We start from the raw sequence: 20,085 nt of genomic DNA on the forward strand, positions 1-20,085 counted from the left end.
CATAACTTTCTACATACCCTCAAGTCTTAACCAAGACAAATATACCATCAAGTTATTATAACTTAGTGTATACTCTCAAGTTATTATAACCTTAGTTGTTAAACAGGAGATTGGCAACAACATGGTACAGTAGAGGCAATAAGTTTAACAGAGAACATTAGTGGTGGTGAACAGCAAAAGGAATTGATAAATATCTCTTAATTTTAGTGGTTAAAACAGGAGATTAGTGGAGGCTTTGACTGATAAACAAGGCTGGTAAAATTACTAGGTGGCTTCTAACCTTGATTATCTGGCATGCAGCGCGTAGGTGGAACACGCAGAATGGGCGGGGTGAGCACTGGGACACAGTGCGCAGGGCTGAGACCGCATCCGGAAACGCAAGCACGGGGAGGGAGGGCTGGGACAGAGCCCAGAAACTTGCAGTGCACGGGGGTGGGGCTTGGAGGCTTGTAGTGGTGGCAGCAGTGGGGTGGGGTGGGGGGCAGCAGCAAGCAGGGCAGGGGGGCGGTGGGGGGGAGGGCGGCGGCAGTGGGGTTGAGAGACACCCGGACACAGCGTGAAGCCTGGGCCACTCCTGGAGGTGCACGCTGGCAGCTGGCACATTGTCACCTGCAGGAGCTGCTCGTGGGGTGCACGACCCAGGGCATGGCGCCAAAAGCTGAACCCACGGTGCAGACCAGGGCGCAGCATTAAAGCCGAACTGCATGTCTGGACCTGGCCACATGAGAGCCGAAACACCATGCGCAGAGTTGGGGGCTGCGTGAAAAGCTGAACCCACGGCATAGACCAGGGCACAGCGTTACAGCCAAACTATGCAACTGGACCTGGCCGCGTGAGAGATGAAACACGGTGTGTGGAGCTGGGGGCCATGGTGCACCAGAACCCAAAGCTGCCCAAGAAGCAGTTTAAAACAGGCCCGAGAGTATCTCTGAACACTTTCTGGGCTTGCCCTCTACCCCGGTGGGGAATGGGCCAGCACGAATGGGCCGGTATGGCAGGGAATGGGTTGGATGTGGAGCTGAGCCGCCACATGGAGCTGGAACTGCCCATGGGGTGCACTGAAATGCCGACCCCGCTTGGACCTGGAGCACCACATGAGAGCCCAGATACCACACAGAATTGGGGCGCGGCATGAAAGCCAAAAAGCTGTTTAAAATCTAAAGCAGTTTTATGTGTATCTCTTAACATTGGTTGGTCTCATTTTTTTTAATCTCAGCGGCAGGGGACGAGTTGGCACGCACGGGAAACAAAGGGAGGCTGGCAGCGCGGTGCGGGGGAGGGGAAGCCTGGAGGAAAGGAGACACTGAGAAAGCTATGATAGGCTGCAAGGGAAGACGCTGTTATCTCTTTAAGTGTGGGGAGGAGGAGGGATCTTGGAGGAGCGGGAAAGGACACACATTCCCAAAACAAAGATAGAGAGTTTTGTAAGCTTGTTGGCAGTGTGATAAGCCTCAGATAGGTATGGTTTCTGGGGGGGGGGGGGGAGACACAGGAAGTGGTCCCCGACCACTTGTAAAAACAAGCGTGGGGTTTAGTCTACGGGGTTACAATCAGATGAAGCAATGGACCGTAGTCTGTCAGGATTAGAGTCGTCACTTTATACCCCAGAAGGAGAGGTCGGTTATATGGCTCCAAACTCTTAATAATTGGCCGTCACCAACATTATGAGTGGACTTTATGTGGGCCAAGTAACTGCTCTGCCGTGAGAACTGTGAGGGTCTTTCAGTGTGGGCAGTCCAGAATGGACACAGGTTTTGCCCAGAAAAACCCTGTTTTGGGCTGTCTAAAGGATGTGAAAGCGTCACAAACCCACACAATTATTTTTACTAAACTAAATAAATACATCAATTGAACCATTTTAAGTCTCTGAAAATTGTCTTACAAACTTCGTTGACAATGAAGATCAGATGATCAAAATCAATGATCAAAAAGTGAACATTTTTCAAGTCCACTGGCCTCCGTCTGCATTAGATAAGTAACAAATTCGATGAGTGTTTGTGGACTGAATTGAAACTGTGTAAATCATATTATGAAAATTATACTGTTTTTAATGATTTTGGAGACATTATGGAATATGCATCATGAAATATTTAAGTCCCTTTCACTCTTTCTGTATAACAGTTTTGGGAGAATGGCCATTTTCACAATGTTTGTTCTTCCTATCCATGAGCAAGGGATGTCTCCATTTTCTGAGATCATCTTCAATTTCTTTTTTCCAGTGTATCATAATTTTCCCTGTATAGGTCTTTCACTTCTTTTGTAAGAATAATTCCTAGATATTTCATTTTTTTGCTTACTAGTGTGAAGAGTGTGGTTTCCTTTATTTCCCTCTCTGTGATTTTGTTGTTAGTGTATAGGAATGCTATTGCTTTCTGAGTATTGATTTTGTATCCAGCTATACTACTGAATTGATTTATTATATCTAAGAGTCTTTCAATGGAGTTTAGGGGTCTTCTATATAGAGTATCATGTCATCTACAAACAACAATAATTTAATTTCTTCTTTTCCTATCTTTACCCCTTCTATTTCTCTCTCTTGTCTAATTGCTCTGACTAGAACTTCCAGTACTATATTAAATAGGAGTGGTGATAAAGGACATCCTTGTCTTGAGCCTGATTTTAAAGTAAAGGCTTTCAATTTTTGGTCATTTAGTATGATGCTGGCTGTTGGTTTGTCATAAATGGCCTTTATTATATTGAGGTAAAGACTATCTATTCCAATTTTCTGTAAAGTTCTTATCATGAATGAATGTTGGACCTTATTGAAGGCTTTTTCTGCATCTATAGGAATGATCATGTGATTCTTAGTTTTGGCTTTATTGATATGGTGGATTACATTTATTGATTTACATATGTTGAACCATCCCTGCATTCCTGGAATGAATCCCACTTGGTCATGGTGTATAATCTTCTTGATTTTCTGTATCCCATTTGCCAATATTTTATTGAAGATTTTTGCATCTGTGTTCGTTAGGGAGATTGGTCTATAGTTCTCTTTTTTAGTTGGGTCTTTCTCAGGTTTTGGTACTAGAGTAATATTTGCTTCCAGGAATGCCTTAGGAAGGATTGCTTCCCTTTCAATTTCATTGAATAGTTTGAGGAGTGTCGGCATTAAGTCTTGTTTGTATTTCTTGTAGAACTCTGCAGTGAATCCATCTGGGCCTGGGCTCTTCTTTGTAGGTAAGGAATTAATTACATGTTCAGTTTCATTGATAGAGATTGGGTTATTCAGCAGTTTTACATCCTCTTGATCTAGCTTTGGTACTTCATATGTTTCTAGGAATCTGTCTATTTCTTCTGTGTTATCAAAACTTTGAGAGTAGAGGTTTTCGAAATAGGTCTTGATGATCTTCTGTATTTCTGTAGAGTCTGTAGTGATTTCACCTTTTTCATTCCTTATTGCATGAATTTGAGCTTTTTCTTCCCTTTTTAAAATAAGTTTGGCTAGGGCCTTATTGATTTTATTTATTCTTTCAAAGAATCATTGAAATCAAAGATTCATTGATTCTTTGGATTGTTTTCTTAGTTTCTATTGCATTGATTTCTGCTCTAATTTTTATAATTTCCTCCCTTCTTTTGGCTTTTGGTTTATAACAGCACAATTTGTAATCGCCAGATCTTGGAAACAACCCAAGTGTCCATCAACTGAGAAATAGATAAAAAAGTTGAGATATTTCTATACAATGGAGTATTACTCAGCTATAAAAAGGATCACATTGAGATATTTATCAGTTCATGGACGCAGCTTGAGACCATACTCATAAGTGAAATAAATCAATCTCGCTTGTGTGAATACTGAATAGTTTACCTAATGTAAGTAATGATTCAAATATATAAAAGTATGTGGTAATCATGATTTTTCATTATGTGGCCTTGAAGCCTTATAAAGTTTTCACTTATTAATTAGAATGGCTTTATTCTGGGCTGCTTGATATTATTGCCTGTGATGAAATGAACAGCTATTTTGAAGAGAATAAGTCATCATAATAGCTACTGCTGATTTACTATCATCTTGTTTTGAAGCCCCACCAAACTATGGCTCTTCTGTCTCCATTGGTTTTGTCATGATGTATCTTGGTGGATTTTATTATATGTGATAGTATAAACAAAAATTGTTATAGGCAAAGAAATAATATAGAAACCATTATTCATTTTCTGTTAGCTGGTTCTAAATCCTCTACAATGCTTTCATCCACTTGAATGGTTTTATACTGACTTGATATGTTTGAAGATATAGTATATGAAGTTATATTCAAATATTTCAAGGAAAAAGACACTATGGTAGCTACTATTAAGTCGGGTTATTTGGTGGTGAAGTGCCAGGTTGCTGAAACTGTCGTGCTTTGACCTGTATTATTATATTGTTATGTCCTCTTTTAACTCAATCTCTCCCTTATTCATTAAAAAAATTATTTAGTTATTTTTTTATGATTTTTTAATTAAGAGGAAAAATCAAAAAATAGCAGGATATATTGTAGTAACTTTTTTGATTTCCTACTAACTTGATTTAAAGTCCTATAATACTCCCACTATCTTGTTTTGACTGATTAGACTGTTCCGTTTTGTATGATAGTATGAAGTTTGAGAGTATAGGCAACTACTCTGAAGACAGTAAGATTCACTATGATGCCCATTCTGGTTTGACTATTATCTTCTTTGGAAGTCCTGTAATGTTTACAAGGTTTAGGCTTTATTGGTCTTGTTCGCTACTGTTTTGTTCAACTTTATAATACCTAATGAGATAGACAATTCTTTTTAAGGAAGCAAGAGACATTATGGTAACCATTGTTGAGAACCTTGTACTCTGTTTTTATATCATGTGCTATGTCTATCCTTGATTTTGACTGACAGCTTTGTTTTGCCGTATTTGACTTTATTCTCTTCAAAAAAAAAAAAAAAGTAATAAGAACTAAGGAGTAATAAACCCCAAAATGTGTAAATTTTGTTGTAAAAAAGAGAGGGGAAAAAGTGCTCTAAAGGATAAAACTGCAAGTGTATTTAGGGGTGTTAAATAGATGACCATATTAATGTTTTTGGTTGGATCATTGAACACAGCTGTTTGCAGTCTCACTGTTTGAATGTCCACTTTGTATGCTTTGATAAAAAAAACTATTATCTTTAGATTGCAAAAGCAACCATGTTAGGAGCTTCGGAAAATCTTTGCCACTAACTCTTCACAGCAAAAAGTATGTTTTTCTTAAATACAACTGTTACTAGACTATTAAATGGACATGCTTATACAAATTATTAACTTTAGAATATCTTAAAATGATGAACATATACAACCCTTAAGCACTTTGAGACTTAATATTTAAAGCTCATTTTTAACTTGTTGACCAGTAGTTCCACAAGTCTCTGCTTTCCTGAACAGTTGTTCTGAAACTTATTAAGGACTAGATATATCTTGATCTTATATCAGTATTATATATATGTATACAATCTATGAGATACATTTAAGACTCAAATGCATCATCATTTATAAACTTTAAGAATCCAAACATGTATGGATTTATGCTTAGCTAATGCTTTAGTATTTTAACATACTTAGAAATAACTCATGTTTTCTCATGTATCCATCTAATTTAATTTTCACCTGTTACCTCTATATTGCCTATAAAGTGTAAAACAGCTGACAAATACTAATTCAGTCATGAGACAATTCTTCTTTTGCTGAGGAAAAATATTTGCTAAAAGTTTAGTAAATACTTGAAAGTTGCATCTACGCTTGTTTTGACAGAATGTGATTCCAAGGTCCTTGAAGAGTTTTCTGGAGCTTTTGAACATGAATCTTTACACTAATCCCAGGAAATTATATTCTAACCAAATTGTCTTGTGACCAAAAGCAAACTGTTCTGGAGAATAAGGAATCCATAAGTGAATTTACTTGGAAGATCATAATTGGAACTTTACTAGTCATGTGCTTTTAAACTGTAAAGCTCAGAAGACTAAGAAGGTCCAAGAAATGCACAACAAAGCATTTGTCTCACATCAGCACCTCCCGGCTTCATCATTTCTGAGTTGTGGAAGTTATTACTCACGTAAACAAGGTCTTTGGGGGAAATTAGGAAGAAGCATGAGTGAACAAATCCAGGCTAACACATAAGACAAAGTTGTGTATTTCTTCTCAGAGTCTTATTATGGAAGCTCTTAACTAGATTTCTGTTGGGTAATGTCTAATAAACAGAAAGATTTCAGTGCTTCCACTTCTCTACCGTAAAAAGTCATAGGAGACATCTGTTATTCACGGGAGCTTCTGCTGAACAAAATAGCCATATAAAAGCTGCCACTATTTTCACCACATCCTCAATGAGCTCATTGACAAAAATGGAACCTGGTTGGTTTATAGTATTTATTCTCTACCATTAGGTATTTGCTCATTCCCTTTCTTTTTACAAAATATATTTTCTCCTAGATCTCCTTGCCAAATTGTGAGACATCCTTCAAAATTTAGAAAATGGCAACTCCTTATGAAGCCATTTTTCATCTTCTCAAATATAATTTATCATTGCTTATAAGGAGACACAAATACTTTATTGATGCAATATATTACAAATCATTTCCCACTTTGTTTTATAATTCTTGCAGTGTTTGGGGATGGGGATTTAGCTCAGCGACATAAGCATAAATTAAATTACATTTTCTGCTAAAAGTTATCTTCAAGTGTTGAATGAAAAAAAAATAGCATTACCCAATTCAGTACTCTTGAGTAAAGACAATATAAGTTGATCATTAATTTCAATAGAATATAAGGAAACTACATTTTAACATTTACAATTAGAAGAGTATATAACTTCATTTAAAAGCAAAATTCCCAATAAGATTATGATCATTGGTATTGCAATCACTTATCAAATGACAGACTTTTGAGTTTCTGCATGAAATTCTATTATGTATTTTTTACCATGTTTGTTTTATTAGGAAAGGGAAAAAACATTAAATGTGAATTCAACATCTGAATATCAGTACTTAATTTTGATCTATTATTACCAAAGGACAAATTGCACGGAAATGTATTGGTGAAACTGGAAAACATCCTTCATATTTTCTAAATTTGTGCAGAATATTCTTAGTAAGAAACACAGCTAACAAACCACAGACCTCACTGTTTTAGCAAAATAGCTCCTAACTGAATCTATCCAAGAAGATACAAAGATATAGAAAAGGAATGAATTGATTACACAATTCTCTCTGTTGCTTGATATAATGCAATGAAATCTGAAACATTAAAATGGTTCTTCTATATTCCTCTGTACCTCTACTTTATATGCCAGAATCAATGTTCATACTGAAATTCATACACAGTAGGGCAGAAGTATCCTAACATAGATTAAAAAGGGAAAATTAAATCAAATGTTTGCTGGACTCAGCTTCCAGAAATGTTGGTCATGAGTTATTTGCTTGCTTTAAGTAAATGTTTATTTTTAAAATCGTGTTTTTATTCTTTGGTTTAAAACAGAAATACAAATTATGTGAGTTTCAACACATTAAAAGCCTTCTAAGCAAGCAGAGAAAATAATCTAGAGTACTGAATACAATAATAATGAATAATCTGGAGGCTAGTATAAGGATTTTATATACATACATGCAAATATATGTATGCATCGATATGAAAAGAATATTCATGTTAACAGTGAGTTTTTTTTTTTTAAATAAAGGTGATGGCTGGAAAGCAGAGACAAAAATCAACACAAATCATGACTTCCACATTGAGGAGCTGTTGAAGACAAGAAGAGGAGATCAACGGTGACTCCATAGTGTGTGGTCCCTGCTGTTCAGGGTGACTGTTTCTAATACAGAGATCACTGAGAGCAAGGAGCATGTGCTCCTGTCCCCGATGCACTGCTCCTCCTCTTTGGGCTTGCACACAGTCTGCAATAAAGGTCCTGGCAAAGGAAACAAAAGAGCACATCCTATCCCTCACCTGCAGAAAGCAAGTCGATGTCTCCTCAGAGATCCCTTGCAGAGATGTTACTATGAGGGTGCAATTTAAATCCCAAAGTGTGTGTTTGTGTGTGTGTGTGTGTGTGTGTGTGTGTGTGTGTGTGTTGCTTATGTTTGCAGCAACCCTATTTAATAGTTCATAGATTCCAAGACAACCTGGTGTATTACAATCACACTTACTATTTATCTATTAAAAAAAACTATAAAGCTGATTCGTATTCACATATTATGTGCTTCTTTGATGCATGGCTTATGCACATTTCTGTCCAATCTGATAGAATTATTCATTTTCTAATTGCTTTGTTTGGAGTTAAAATCTCCATTGCATGGCTTAGTCAGTCCTCTTTTGCAGTAAAACCCAAAACCAAAACAAATATAAAACTCTCAAACCCCAAAACTTTATAAGCTTGCATAGTCCTCCTCAAAGCTTTTCAAAATAGCAAATCTAAGAACTCTTAACTCTCTTGTATGCTCCAGGAGAAAATGATTCATGTTTTAATTGTGTTAAACTAAATAGAATTTGGCCTTAAGATGACTAAGTAAGGAACTGCTATCTATATAAATAAGAAACTAAGTGGGAACTATAAGCTTACAACAGATTACTGAGTCTTAGATAATCACTACAGGAAGATTCTGCCAATCACAGACCCAAAACTCCTCAAATAAGGCCAGTATATCATCACTCCTTCAAGACTACGCTTTGAACTAGTCAAACTATTTCTGCAAGTCACTTTAGTTTTTTATGACTACTGACCACCTAAACCACTGGGTGCTCCTCGCTTAATATTTACTGCTTTAGAATTTTTTAAGAGCTGCACAGTGTCTCATAATAGCTGCACGCAAAGAAAAGCAAATTTTATACAAGACTGGTTTTTAAAAAAGCTTGATTTTTTTCTGATATAAAAGATGGACAGTTTACCTAGTTTTCTTAGTAACTCAGCTTTTTAGGACAAGTGAAAACATATCAACTCACTGTCTCACTTGTTCATTTAGTAACTGTATATTACATTAGGAAAATTCTTTAAAAATATATTAAGAAACGATTCATGGGCTGGAGATTTAGCTCAGTGGCATAACAGCATGCCTGGCAAGTGTGAGGTCATGAGTTCAATCCCCAGTACCAAACCAAACAAAACAAAACATACATTACTAGTGTCCCAAGTAATAATTAGAAGTAATAAATGTAATAAATATCACCTCCAAAAAGTAATAAATATCACCTCCATTCATTTAATTTGTTTACCGATTTGTCCATGTTATTGTTAAGAAAATTGAGGTTTAGAGGCCTCAGAGGCAACAGGCTAATCACTGGCGTCCTGCCTCCAGAATCTGCATGTAGACATCTGAGCTCAGGCTTCTGATGCTCTTGCCTGGTTTATTCTCCTAGAATTCTTCCCTCCCCGCATCCTCCCCCTGTTCTTTTCCTGCCTGCTCATCCTCCTTACCTCCCTTGCTTGAGAACTATATTCTCTGTTTCTCTTCCTTGTCTCCCAATCACTTCTTCATTCATACTATATACTTTTCTAATCTTGCCAGGCATTATCAAACTGATCTTGTTTTCCATATTGCTTACATGGTCACCTGCTTCTCTAAGTAGTCATGTTCTTGTCCTATGAAAATTTGCATCCACACAACCAATACAGTGTCTGTCATTCTGTAGGTATCTATTGAAAAATATAAAAAGTTATTAAAATGTTTCTGTACTAAAAGCAAATTTCCACTTTTTTATTGGTTAAAACTAATTCAATTTGTGTTACAAGTTGTTGTTGTTACTTTTTGCTGTTTAAATTTAACATAATGAGCAATTCATCATTTTAAACATTATTAGGTATAACATTCTATGGTAAAGTTCATATTTTTGGTATCACCTCCATTCATTTCTAGACCTCCTCACCAAAGAAACTATGTATCCATTAAATGATAATTCCCTATCGGCCCATAACCCACCCATTATCTTCCTATACTCTGTCTCTATGAATCTGACCATTCTAAGAATATCATATGTGATTTGTCCCTTTGTAACTTATTTTTTTCAATTAGCATAATGTATTAAAGACATCAAAATTGTAGCAACATGTCAAAATTTTCTTCGTTTTAGGCCTCAATAACTGAGAGAATGTAGCAATTTGTTTACCGATTTATCTGTAGATGAATGTGGCTCAATTTCACCTTTTGACAATGCATCTATTAAAATCTTAGTGATCACTTTCAACACCTCTGGGTATATACCCACGTGTCAGTTACTGTCTCCCATACTAATTTTGTTTAAATTCCTAAGGAATAGCACTAGCATTTTCTATACAGGTTTAATTTCCAACCAAACATACTCAAATATTCTAATAACTGTATATGCTTAAAAGTGTTTAACATTTCCCTGCATTTGTTTATTTGTTTCGTGTTTCTCTTGATAGTAGTCATTATACTAGGTATGTAATAGTGTGATTTCAACTCATATTTCTCTAAATAACTATTCATATTGATTATCTTTTCATGGATTTATTAGCTATTTGTATACCTTCTTTGTAGGAATACCTATTCAAGCCTAGTATTCATTTTTTATTCTGGTAATTTGTCTTTCAGTGTGAGAACTCATCATATATTCTGAATGTCAACTAACTATCAGGTATAGAACTGGCTAATTATTCCTGCACCACATCTGATAGAAAGTTATTTTGATGCATAGTAGCTTTCACTTTGCATTAAGTTCAACTTTTTGTCATTTGTTATAGGCACTTTTACGATCATACCGAGAAGTCACTGTCACAATCAGTGTCCTGAACCTTTTAGTGCAGAAGCTTTATATTTTTAGTTGTAGTATTTATGTCTTTCACATCTCTGAGTTAATAGTTGCATTGTGTATGGTAAGAGTCCAACAACAAATTCTCTCCTTTTTTCCTCTTCTTGTCTACCATTCTCCTTTCACCTTCTTTTCTACCATCCATTGTTGTTTCTATTCTTCTTCCTGTTACTTGCCTTCTTTCACATATAGATATCCAGTTTTCTCAAAGTCATTGTTTATGAGAAAATCCTTTATTCACTAAATGATCTTAGCACAATTATAGAACACCATTTGATCACATACATGACAGTTAAGTCTTGGGCTGTCTGTTCTACTCTATTGGGCAATATGGTAGCCTTTATGCCAGTTACACACTGCTCTGATTATCAAGTTCTGTGGCATTAGATTTCAGAAAGTATAAATCAATCAAATGTGAACTTTCTTTTAAAAGTTTATTTTTTTCTATTTGGAGATGTTTTCAGTTTTTACAAGGAAGCTAGGGTTAATTTTTCTACTCTACAAATAAAATGAAAAGTTTTTTATATGACTTATTTTTCTTGTACTTTCTAATTTTTATTATTACATATCTAATTATAATTGAGATCAATACTGGCTATGGCTTCAGTTTTCTCTCCTGCTTTTGATTATTTTAACTTCTATCTCAATTCCCAGATGCACTTTCCATTAACTCTACTCACTCATGCCTCCTAAGCTTTACAGGATTCTCTGTGGATCCCACAATGCAGTCTAACAACAAAGGAACCTTCATGTGGAGTGTGCTACAGCCTGTTATTTGACTTAAACAGGTGTATGACTAAGTGTTCATTCAAAAGACTCAAGAAACGTAAATTGTGAGAAGAACATGTGTTTAAGGACGATACTAAGTAAGAAAGAAAAGCTAGTTTATTACCACAAAACTCTATCATAGAAAGTGTGCCATTAAAAATTAATATTTGATCTACAGCTCTTCTTTACTGGTCATAAAAGAAATGGTCCCAGGCTCAGAGATATAATCGAATTTTTAAAAGTTTTATTTAAAGAGAAAAAAAGAAAAACAGAAGAAAGGGTAGAAATAATATAGAATTTCAAAAAAACAGTAAGCAATCAGTAGTTGATAAATTATACTCTGTCAACTTAGAAATAGTTGTTCAAGTTACAAAACTAAAGTATACAAAGTGGACATTCAAACAGTGGACATGATAGAATTTTACAGGATAGAAAAAGGGTACAGTGAGACAGTGGGCAGATAATCCTGGTCCTGAGCAATGATCTTTTTCAGAGTTTTGTCTAACAGGCTATTCTTGGTTGTTTTACCCAGAGAAACTGAACTGGACCTCAACTCTCTGGGTCAGTATCTGCACGTCTCTCCAGTTCTGGTGTCAATTCATATGAATATGTAAGTAGAAAGGACACTTGAAATAATGTCATGCAAAAAATGGCTTGCTAAAGCATTGTTTTTTAAAAAAAGATTACAGAAGGGAGTTTTCCATAGTAAAAAAAAAAAAAGTCTTCCCTAGAAGGCAGCTCAGTTACAGAATGTTGGGATTTAAGAAAGAGAGCAGTCAGTTGAAGACAGGGATAGGAACAGATGAAGTGGAAAAGATAAGGTAAGCCAAAATATTTTTGTTTGAAGAAGAGGTGATGGCAATAAACAAAGAAGTTACATAAGATATGGAAGAGAGAGTTTTAGCAGAGCACATATCAAAATATGTGGACTAGTTAATAAGAATAGTAATGATAGAGAAAGCAAAATTACAAATTAGAGTAAATAACATTATAATTGCTTAATGTCTAAACAAGTTAGAAATGATTGATTTACCATAATAGGGAACTTTACTTTAACCAGAAGCTAAACCAAATAATTGAACTAAAGAATTGGACCCAGACAGAGAAAGAGTAACAATTTTACTCATGAAAAAATTGATTTGATAAGAAATTAGGAAACTTCTCTTAATGACAGACTGGAGCTATGGAATGTACGTCAAATATATTGTGGACCAAGTCAAGGATACGGCCTTGGAAACTTAGCAATGCCATATTTGATAAGACACACCATCAAGGACCACTACTGGTTGAAAACTCTCATGAAATGTCTTTAAGGTAATTTTGTAAATGCACAGCAGCTCAGTCCTATATTCAGTAGCCCAGGAACATTGACACTTCAACATATGTATTGAATGGCAAACTCAGTATTAGAGTCTCAGGCAAGGTGATTTCTGACCTTAGGGACCTACTTATCCAGCAAAATAATCTTTCTCCACAACACTGAATATCGCATGCTCCTTGGTTAGTAACATACAAGGTCTTAATATTGACACTACTTCCCCATGTTGCTCTGTAGTTCAGTTCATTAGTGCAATGAAAAAGGATCCCCATATTTCTGTAAACTCAGACCATCAATCTATAAACCTCTCGGTAGTTTCCAGCCTGAGACCATTTCTTTTATGACCAGTAAAGAAGAGCTACAGATCAAATATTAATTTTTAATTGCACACTCTCAGATTCTCATTCCTGAGTACTCACTCCTGATAAAATAGACCTTTATGTCAGTGCTTGGAAGACAATATATATGTGCTCTTCTTTCTGATAAAACTACTTATCAACTATGGCAAGGGTACTCATAATAACATTATAAATTATGGAAATTAAGACTAGATTTTCTGTGAGCAATAGAAAAACCTATTAGTTCATAAATAATATAAATATACAAATTTCTTATATAAATTCCAAAGTCAGCTGTTAATATGTTTTTCCACTGTAGGACAGGCCAAGGACACATCTTTCACAATCTCTGCTTGCCATCATGCTAAACCCAAGTCCAGATGATGTGCTGTTATATTTGCTTCAACATCAGGCTGAAGAAGAGGGAAAAATGTAGGTGCTTTCTGTAACAACTCATCATTTCTCATTTCATACAGAAGATCTTTAGTTATAATATTATCATTCCTAGGTGGAACTTCTTTAAGTAGTCTGGGAAAACACTGACACAGTAAATAAATAAAAAGGAGTTCTATTATCCCAAAAGGGGAAAATGGATACTAGAAGGGGTGAGTTATCTGTATCTCTCAGTAGCTATCACAAAACAAGAAGACAACAGGGAATAATATTGATTATAGTTCATTGCTGATCAAACCTGTAATTATCCCTGTTATCACCTCCAATTTGGAAGACAGATGTCAAGTATACCCTGATCACTGCTTGGTTTCAAAGCTGGACACATAGTATGTATCCAGTTAAAACTTGTTGAATTGAAGTAATTCTCAAGAAAAAGGTCTGCAACAGAAACAAAGGAAGATGATAAATCACCTTAAGAATACAAAAAGAGAATTCAAGTAATCATGAGAGAAAATAAGAGTCCAAAGAAAGCACGGAGTTTCTGAGTAAGTGTGAACAAATTGAGCATCCAAGAAAGGGAGAGGTCAGAAACGTTAAATTCCTGAAGAGCTCACTACAGTTGTTACTAGGAAAACATGGATGATTCCTTGGGCACAGATTGGTAGTGTGACCAGAACAGGAGACGAAAGAGGGGTAGGAACTTATGTGGGAATGAGATGCATCCAAAGAAAACAGGTTCAGTTTCAAGGCAGATGAAGGGAAAGTGTCTGGATCTTGAAAGATCCTATGGAAGGAAGAAAGGGCACAATTTTCAGCCTATCTTTAGCAAATTAGTGAGGCCCTGTCTCAATAAACTGAAAAAAGACTTAGTGTGAAGGCCCTAATTTTAAACCTGAGTACAAGAAGAATAAAAAACCAGAATATAAGTAGAAAATTCTGTATATCCATTTATATTTATGAACATCAAAAATATCACCAGCAGCCTACATCACTGTTGATGAAGGGCCTCATTGCTTCTCTCTTAGGATGGCTCCCTTCAGTATATACAGATTTCCTCAGAAAACAAAACACATTCCTAGCATCTTCAGCTTCTTTGTGTCTCTAGTGTACTTTCAGCATTTCTGTTAGCATTTAGGGCTTCTAAACACTATCATAATCTTATCTTTGCAGGTCGACTGGCTCAGAAGCTAGAGGCTACCCTGCACCTTCACTGCATCCTTGCCTGTGCCTCAGATAACAGCAAATTGGAGAGGGCAGCAAAACCCCAGTCAGCACGCTTTGGAAAGACCCTAAACAATATGGAGAGGGCCAGACACCCTCAGGACACACCTGTCTGAAAGAAACCAGAGATGCAGGTCACAAGAGTGGGATGAACACTTTAAACTCTAGTCTTGCTTGTGCTTTTCTCCTTGCTGGTATAAGGAAGGAATGTGGAGGGAAAGTGGACAGACCTGCAGTGTCCTCTGCTGATGGCACTGTACTCCGGTGTTGTCCACACCCAGCAGCCAGGGTCCCAAATGTCAGAAATGAGGACAGAGTCTCTCTTTCCTTTTCCTTTTATTCTGTGATCTTTAAAATTTTTCTAGGCAAATGCTCTAGAAGTTAATCTAATTTTCTCTAGAAATAAGATTCATTTGAGTCTTTCACTTGCTGGACACACCCATGATTCTCTTGTCTTGGGGTCTCTATGCCAGCAGCTTTTTGCATCTAAATCTTACCCCACTTTGACAGAGTTAGTTCTTTCCCATACTTGAGGTTTCTGAAAATGGGTGTCTTCTTACAGATGTCTTACAGGCTTGTTTTTTTCAATCACCATCCCATTTTTATTTTTAAATTCCATATAGAATACTTGCAATTCACTCTCATATCAGGATCTTCAGAGAATAAGAGATATGTCCCCAGGATCTAGAATAGTACTTGGCATCAGATGTACAACTGTGGGATGAATAACAAGTCAAGCACTACAGTCAGGACCAACTTTCTATCCGTCTCAAAGGCAGTTAGACTCAAGTTTTACTAATGGTGGTTATGGACAACAAGGCAGGTCTTCCTCTTCCTTTGTTTTCTTGGTCTTTAAACTCCTGCTTCTAGAAACCAGTTTCCTGGTAACTGTGACCAGAGATCAAATACACTTGCTTCTGAAGAAGCCAGCCCCACTCACAGCGTGCAGGTGTAGCTCAGGCATGGCACGTTAAGAACACCTGGCTTGATCACCCTCACTCTGGTTCCTTTCTCCGGTGCAGTGTCCATGCTGACAGAGGACCATAAGGAAGCCCAGCAGCTGCTGCCCTGGATCAGAGGAAGGAGCACAGATCAGAAATTCTCCTAGGAAGGGAGGCTCCCATGAAAACACAGAGCTCTGAAGTCCTCCTAAACAAATAGACTATATCTGAACCTGAAAGTGAGGCTTCTACTTGACACTTGAAGAAAACTGTATGAAGATCTACTTTGTAAGAAATACTTACAGAAGGTTTTCAGGCAGAAAACAAACAATTCCAGATGGTTCTGCAAATTCACATGGAAAAACAAGATCATTATTGAGAGAATTATGAAATTATAAAAGACAGCATAAATGCATGATTCTGCCCTTTCTTATTTAAAACAGCTGCATGCATGTAATTATATTTCAGTGAGCATAACAGAAATTTAGTGAATTAGGTAGAAGCAAAACTGTAGTGAAACAGAGATGACACCAGGTATAAAACTGCACTAGAGATTGTAACCAAGCGAGCTCTGTAAATTTAGCACCTAATCTATGGTAGGCTGTTACTAAATACTTTACCAGTGCTAATAATTATTTTTTCTTCTGTAGTGGGTTTATGATAATATTGTTATCTGCATTTTTTCAGACATTCAGTGTGGTTTTAATTGCAGATTGTCCTGTCCATCTCCTGACAGCTGCTTGATTGGGAATTTCTTCAAAAATCAGTGTGTTAAAAGAAGTTCAGATCAGGTTTCTTAATGCCTGTATATTTTGCCACAATGAACTGAAGGGTTTTTTTTTATTTTATTTTCTCTAAATTTGAAGTTTGAATAGTCCTCTAATAAATGAAACATCCAAGCTCTTTTCACTTTTGTTCATGATTAGCAGAGTTTCAGGGTCAATCAGGACAACTAGAAATAATCTTCATGTCTGACACACGTCAGATGGAAAGTGAAAGTATGGCAAGCTCTTGGTTCTGGGAAATAGACTGGATGTTTATGAAACCCTGAGTTGGGAGGAGGAGTGTACATTCTGTTTGTACTTGAAAACTAACAATTTTTCTAGTAGTTTTTGTATGTTAAATACTGGAACAAAGAAGCTACATTTTCTCCCTTTCATAATAACTTAATTTGCAGTCTATGAAATTATTTTGTACTGCTCTACTTCACATTTGCATATCAGATTAATTCGCAATTTAGCATATATGTTTAGAGATTTGAAGGACTGTCTAAAAGGCTATCATCCCAAGGACAGATAGACTGTGAATTTCAGGTATGGAATGCTTAAATAAATAACAAAGTGCTTATCACATAAAGAACTCTGCAGGTGCTCCAGAGAGTGCAGCTGCAGGGACTTGCATAGTCAACAGGATTCATGGAATTCCATCCAGGAGAGAGGCAAGGTCTGCATATTGGAAGAACAAACAGTACTTGTCTGTGTGTGTGTGCAGGGCAGATGCACGGAGAGCACAGCACTGTGTTAGTGCTGAGTGGGTGAGGATTCCCAGATGCAGTCTCGCCCCCACAGGATTTAATCCAGCATATGAGATCATCCCTCATGCTGGTAACAGAAAGCAAAAAAAAAAAAAAAAACCTGGAGAAGAGAGGAAGGGAGGAGCGCTGGATCCTGAAATGTACACCTCTGCTTGGGACCCAATAAACAGATACAAAACAGTCGCAACTCTGTGACGTGTACAAGGTACAGCCTAACTTGTGGATTGACTGACACAAAGGCAGGAGGCCTGCCTGCACCATCCCTCATCCTTACCTACCTCAGATAATAGCAAATCGGGGATGGCAGCAAAAATTCAAGTCAGCACTCTTTGGAAAGGCCTAAGCAATAATGAGAGGGCCAGAGACCCCAGGACACTCCAGTCTGAAAGAAACCAGAAACATAACAAGAGATAGAAAAAAAAAATCTCCAGCTGCTGAACGTGAGAAAATAAGCCCAGGAGAAGTAAACACAGAAGAAAACCAGCACAGTAACCATCCAATACTAGACACAGCATCAGCCGAAATAAAGAAAAACCTTCATGACCTCAGACGAATTTAAAACTGTACTTCTGATCCAAGTGAGGCAAGATATAAGGAGATTAATTAATTAAATGATAAGCCCCACCCAAGAGAACACAGATGGAAAAACAGAGGAAATCAGAAAAGAAAGAGAAACTTCTGAAGAAGAATTTAAACATAATCTAGAATACATGAAACAGATCTAAAGAGATTACCAGGAAACTAAAAACTCCATTGAACACTGGCAAAATACCTTGACAGGAACTAAAGTTAGCCTTTTGAAACTTGAAGAGAGATTTATGATATATGATCATGAAAAAAAAAAGACCTCTTAAAAATGAGGAACCAGAAAGAAACAATTCAAAGGCTAAAAGATGACAAAAGGATGCATAACATAAGAATAAAACATGTGAGTGAGGAAGCAGGAGCAACCAAAAAAGAAATACAAAGAATATTCGCAGATATGTTAAAGGAAAATTTCCCAAGTATAGGAAAAAGAAATGATATCCAGATAAATGAGGCATATAGAATTCCAGCTACTGACAACCAAAACAGATCTACACCCAGACATATAATAATCAAAATTCCAGAAATCCATGACAAGAACAGAATACTAAAAGTGGCCAGAGAAAAGAAGCAGATCACCTACAAAGGACAAATCATCAAAATAACAACGGACATATCAATGCCAACTCTCAAATCGAGAAGAGCCTGGGGAGAAAAATAGTCCAAGCCCTGAAAGGAAATAAGTTCCAACCAAGACTGATGTACCCAGAAAAACTCTCTCTCAAAATTAATGGAGAAACAAGATATTTCCAAGACAAAGAGGAACTGTAGGAGTTCATGGCCACCAACTCAACCCTACAAAAAGTACTGAAGGACATTCCAGAGAGAGAGAGAGGAAAAAATACCAGGCTTCCAGCAACAGTGGCAGAGAGGCCTCAGTGAACAGTGCAGACAGTGGAACGAAGGAGTAAAGTGGACAAATAATAGCAAAGGAATAGAATAGCAGAGATGAGACATAGATAGTAAGCTATAACTTTTAATATAGATAGCCTTGATACACTAACAACAACAACAAAAAACCACAGGCAGAGTAGCTTAGGAGGCAGGATCCATCAAGAGGCTCTAAATAGGAAATACACTCAATCTGAAAGAGGGTTAATAAATTGAAAGTCAAAGATGAGAAAACAATGCTACATGTGGCAGGAAACCAGAGAGAAATAGGGATAACTCGTCTGGCAGCCACAGATAGGTTGGAAAATTATGACACTTCTGTGCAATGTCACAGCTGGAAGGAAGGAAAACCTTGTGGCTTTAGTAAGTAAAGGAGTACAGCTCAAAATTAAGCTCGGGGGTAAAACGGTTCAGCAACACTCAGATAGATAACAGGTTAACCCCCTAGTCTAAAATGAGCTAATAGGTGCTAGTGGGACCCAAAATATACAAAGCATCCTGAGAAGGAGAAAGGTGAAGAATTGCCTTAAAAAGCAAGGCAAAGGACATTGTTACAAGTGTATCAGAATTTAAAAGCCACAGTAGTCTTACCACTCTGTTTAGTTTGATTATATTTTGTTCTGGTCTGTCTACTCATATGAGATTTGAGGGCACAGACAGCTAACCCAAAAATAACAGGTTATACCATGGTAACTATCATTAATTTCCTATTAACTTAAACCAAAACCTTGTATTACTTACATTGTCTTACTATGACTGATCTTATTTGAAGCTGGTTTGTTAGACTACTATTTTGCCTTGACTGATTTTATTCAACTTTGGTATGCTTGATAGTATCCAAGTCTAAGAGTAGAGGCAACTACACTGAAGATAACAAGATGTAAAAGATATCCATTCCAGTTTTGACTATTAACTGCTTTCAAGTCCTACAATGTCTCCAAAGATGTGTTTTTATAAAAATAGCTATGTAATACTATGCTTAACTATATAATGCCTGATGATGTAGACAATTCTATTGAAAATAACAAGAGAAAGCATAGTAACTACTGTAGATTACCTAATATTGTGGTCTTATATGTCTTTCTCATTTCATATTTTTCTAGGAATTTGTTTTGTGGTCTTGTTTTTTGATCTGTTTTATCCCTAAAATACAGAAAGAATAGATACACACACATGTAGAGAGATTCACACATGGGAAGAATCTCTGAACTATTTATGGGAACAGATTATATAATACATGATGTAATGAACAGATACTCTGAAGAAGAAGAGACACTAAGAAACCCAATGCTAACATTATGATATAAAATCTAGCAATACTATTATTCACTGTTCAGAGTGATATTATTCTGGTTTCG

The sequence above is a fragment of the Cavia porcellus genome, unplaced genomic scaffold (genome assembly GCF_034190915.1).
Source record: "Cavia porcellus strain 051 isolate PalLab524CR breed Dunkin Hartley unplaced genomic scaffold, mCavPor4.1 scaffold_1, whole genome shotgun sequence".
NCBI lineage: Eukaryota > Metazoa > Chordata > Mammalia > Rodentia > Caviidae > Cavia > Cavia porcellus.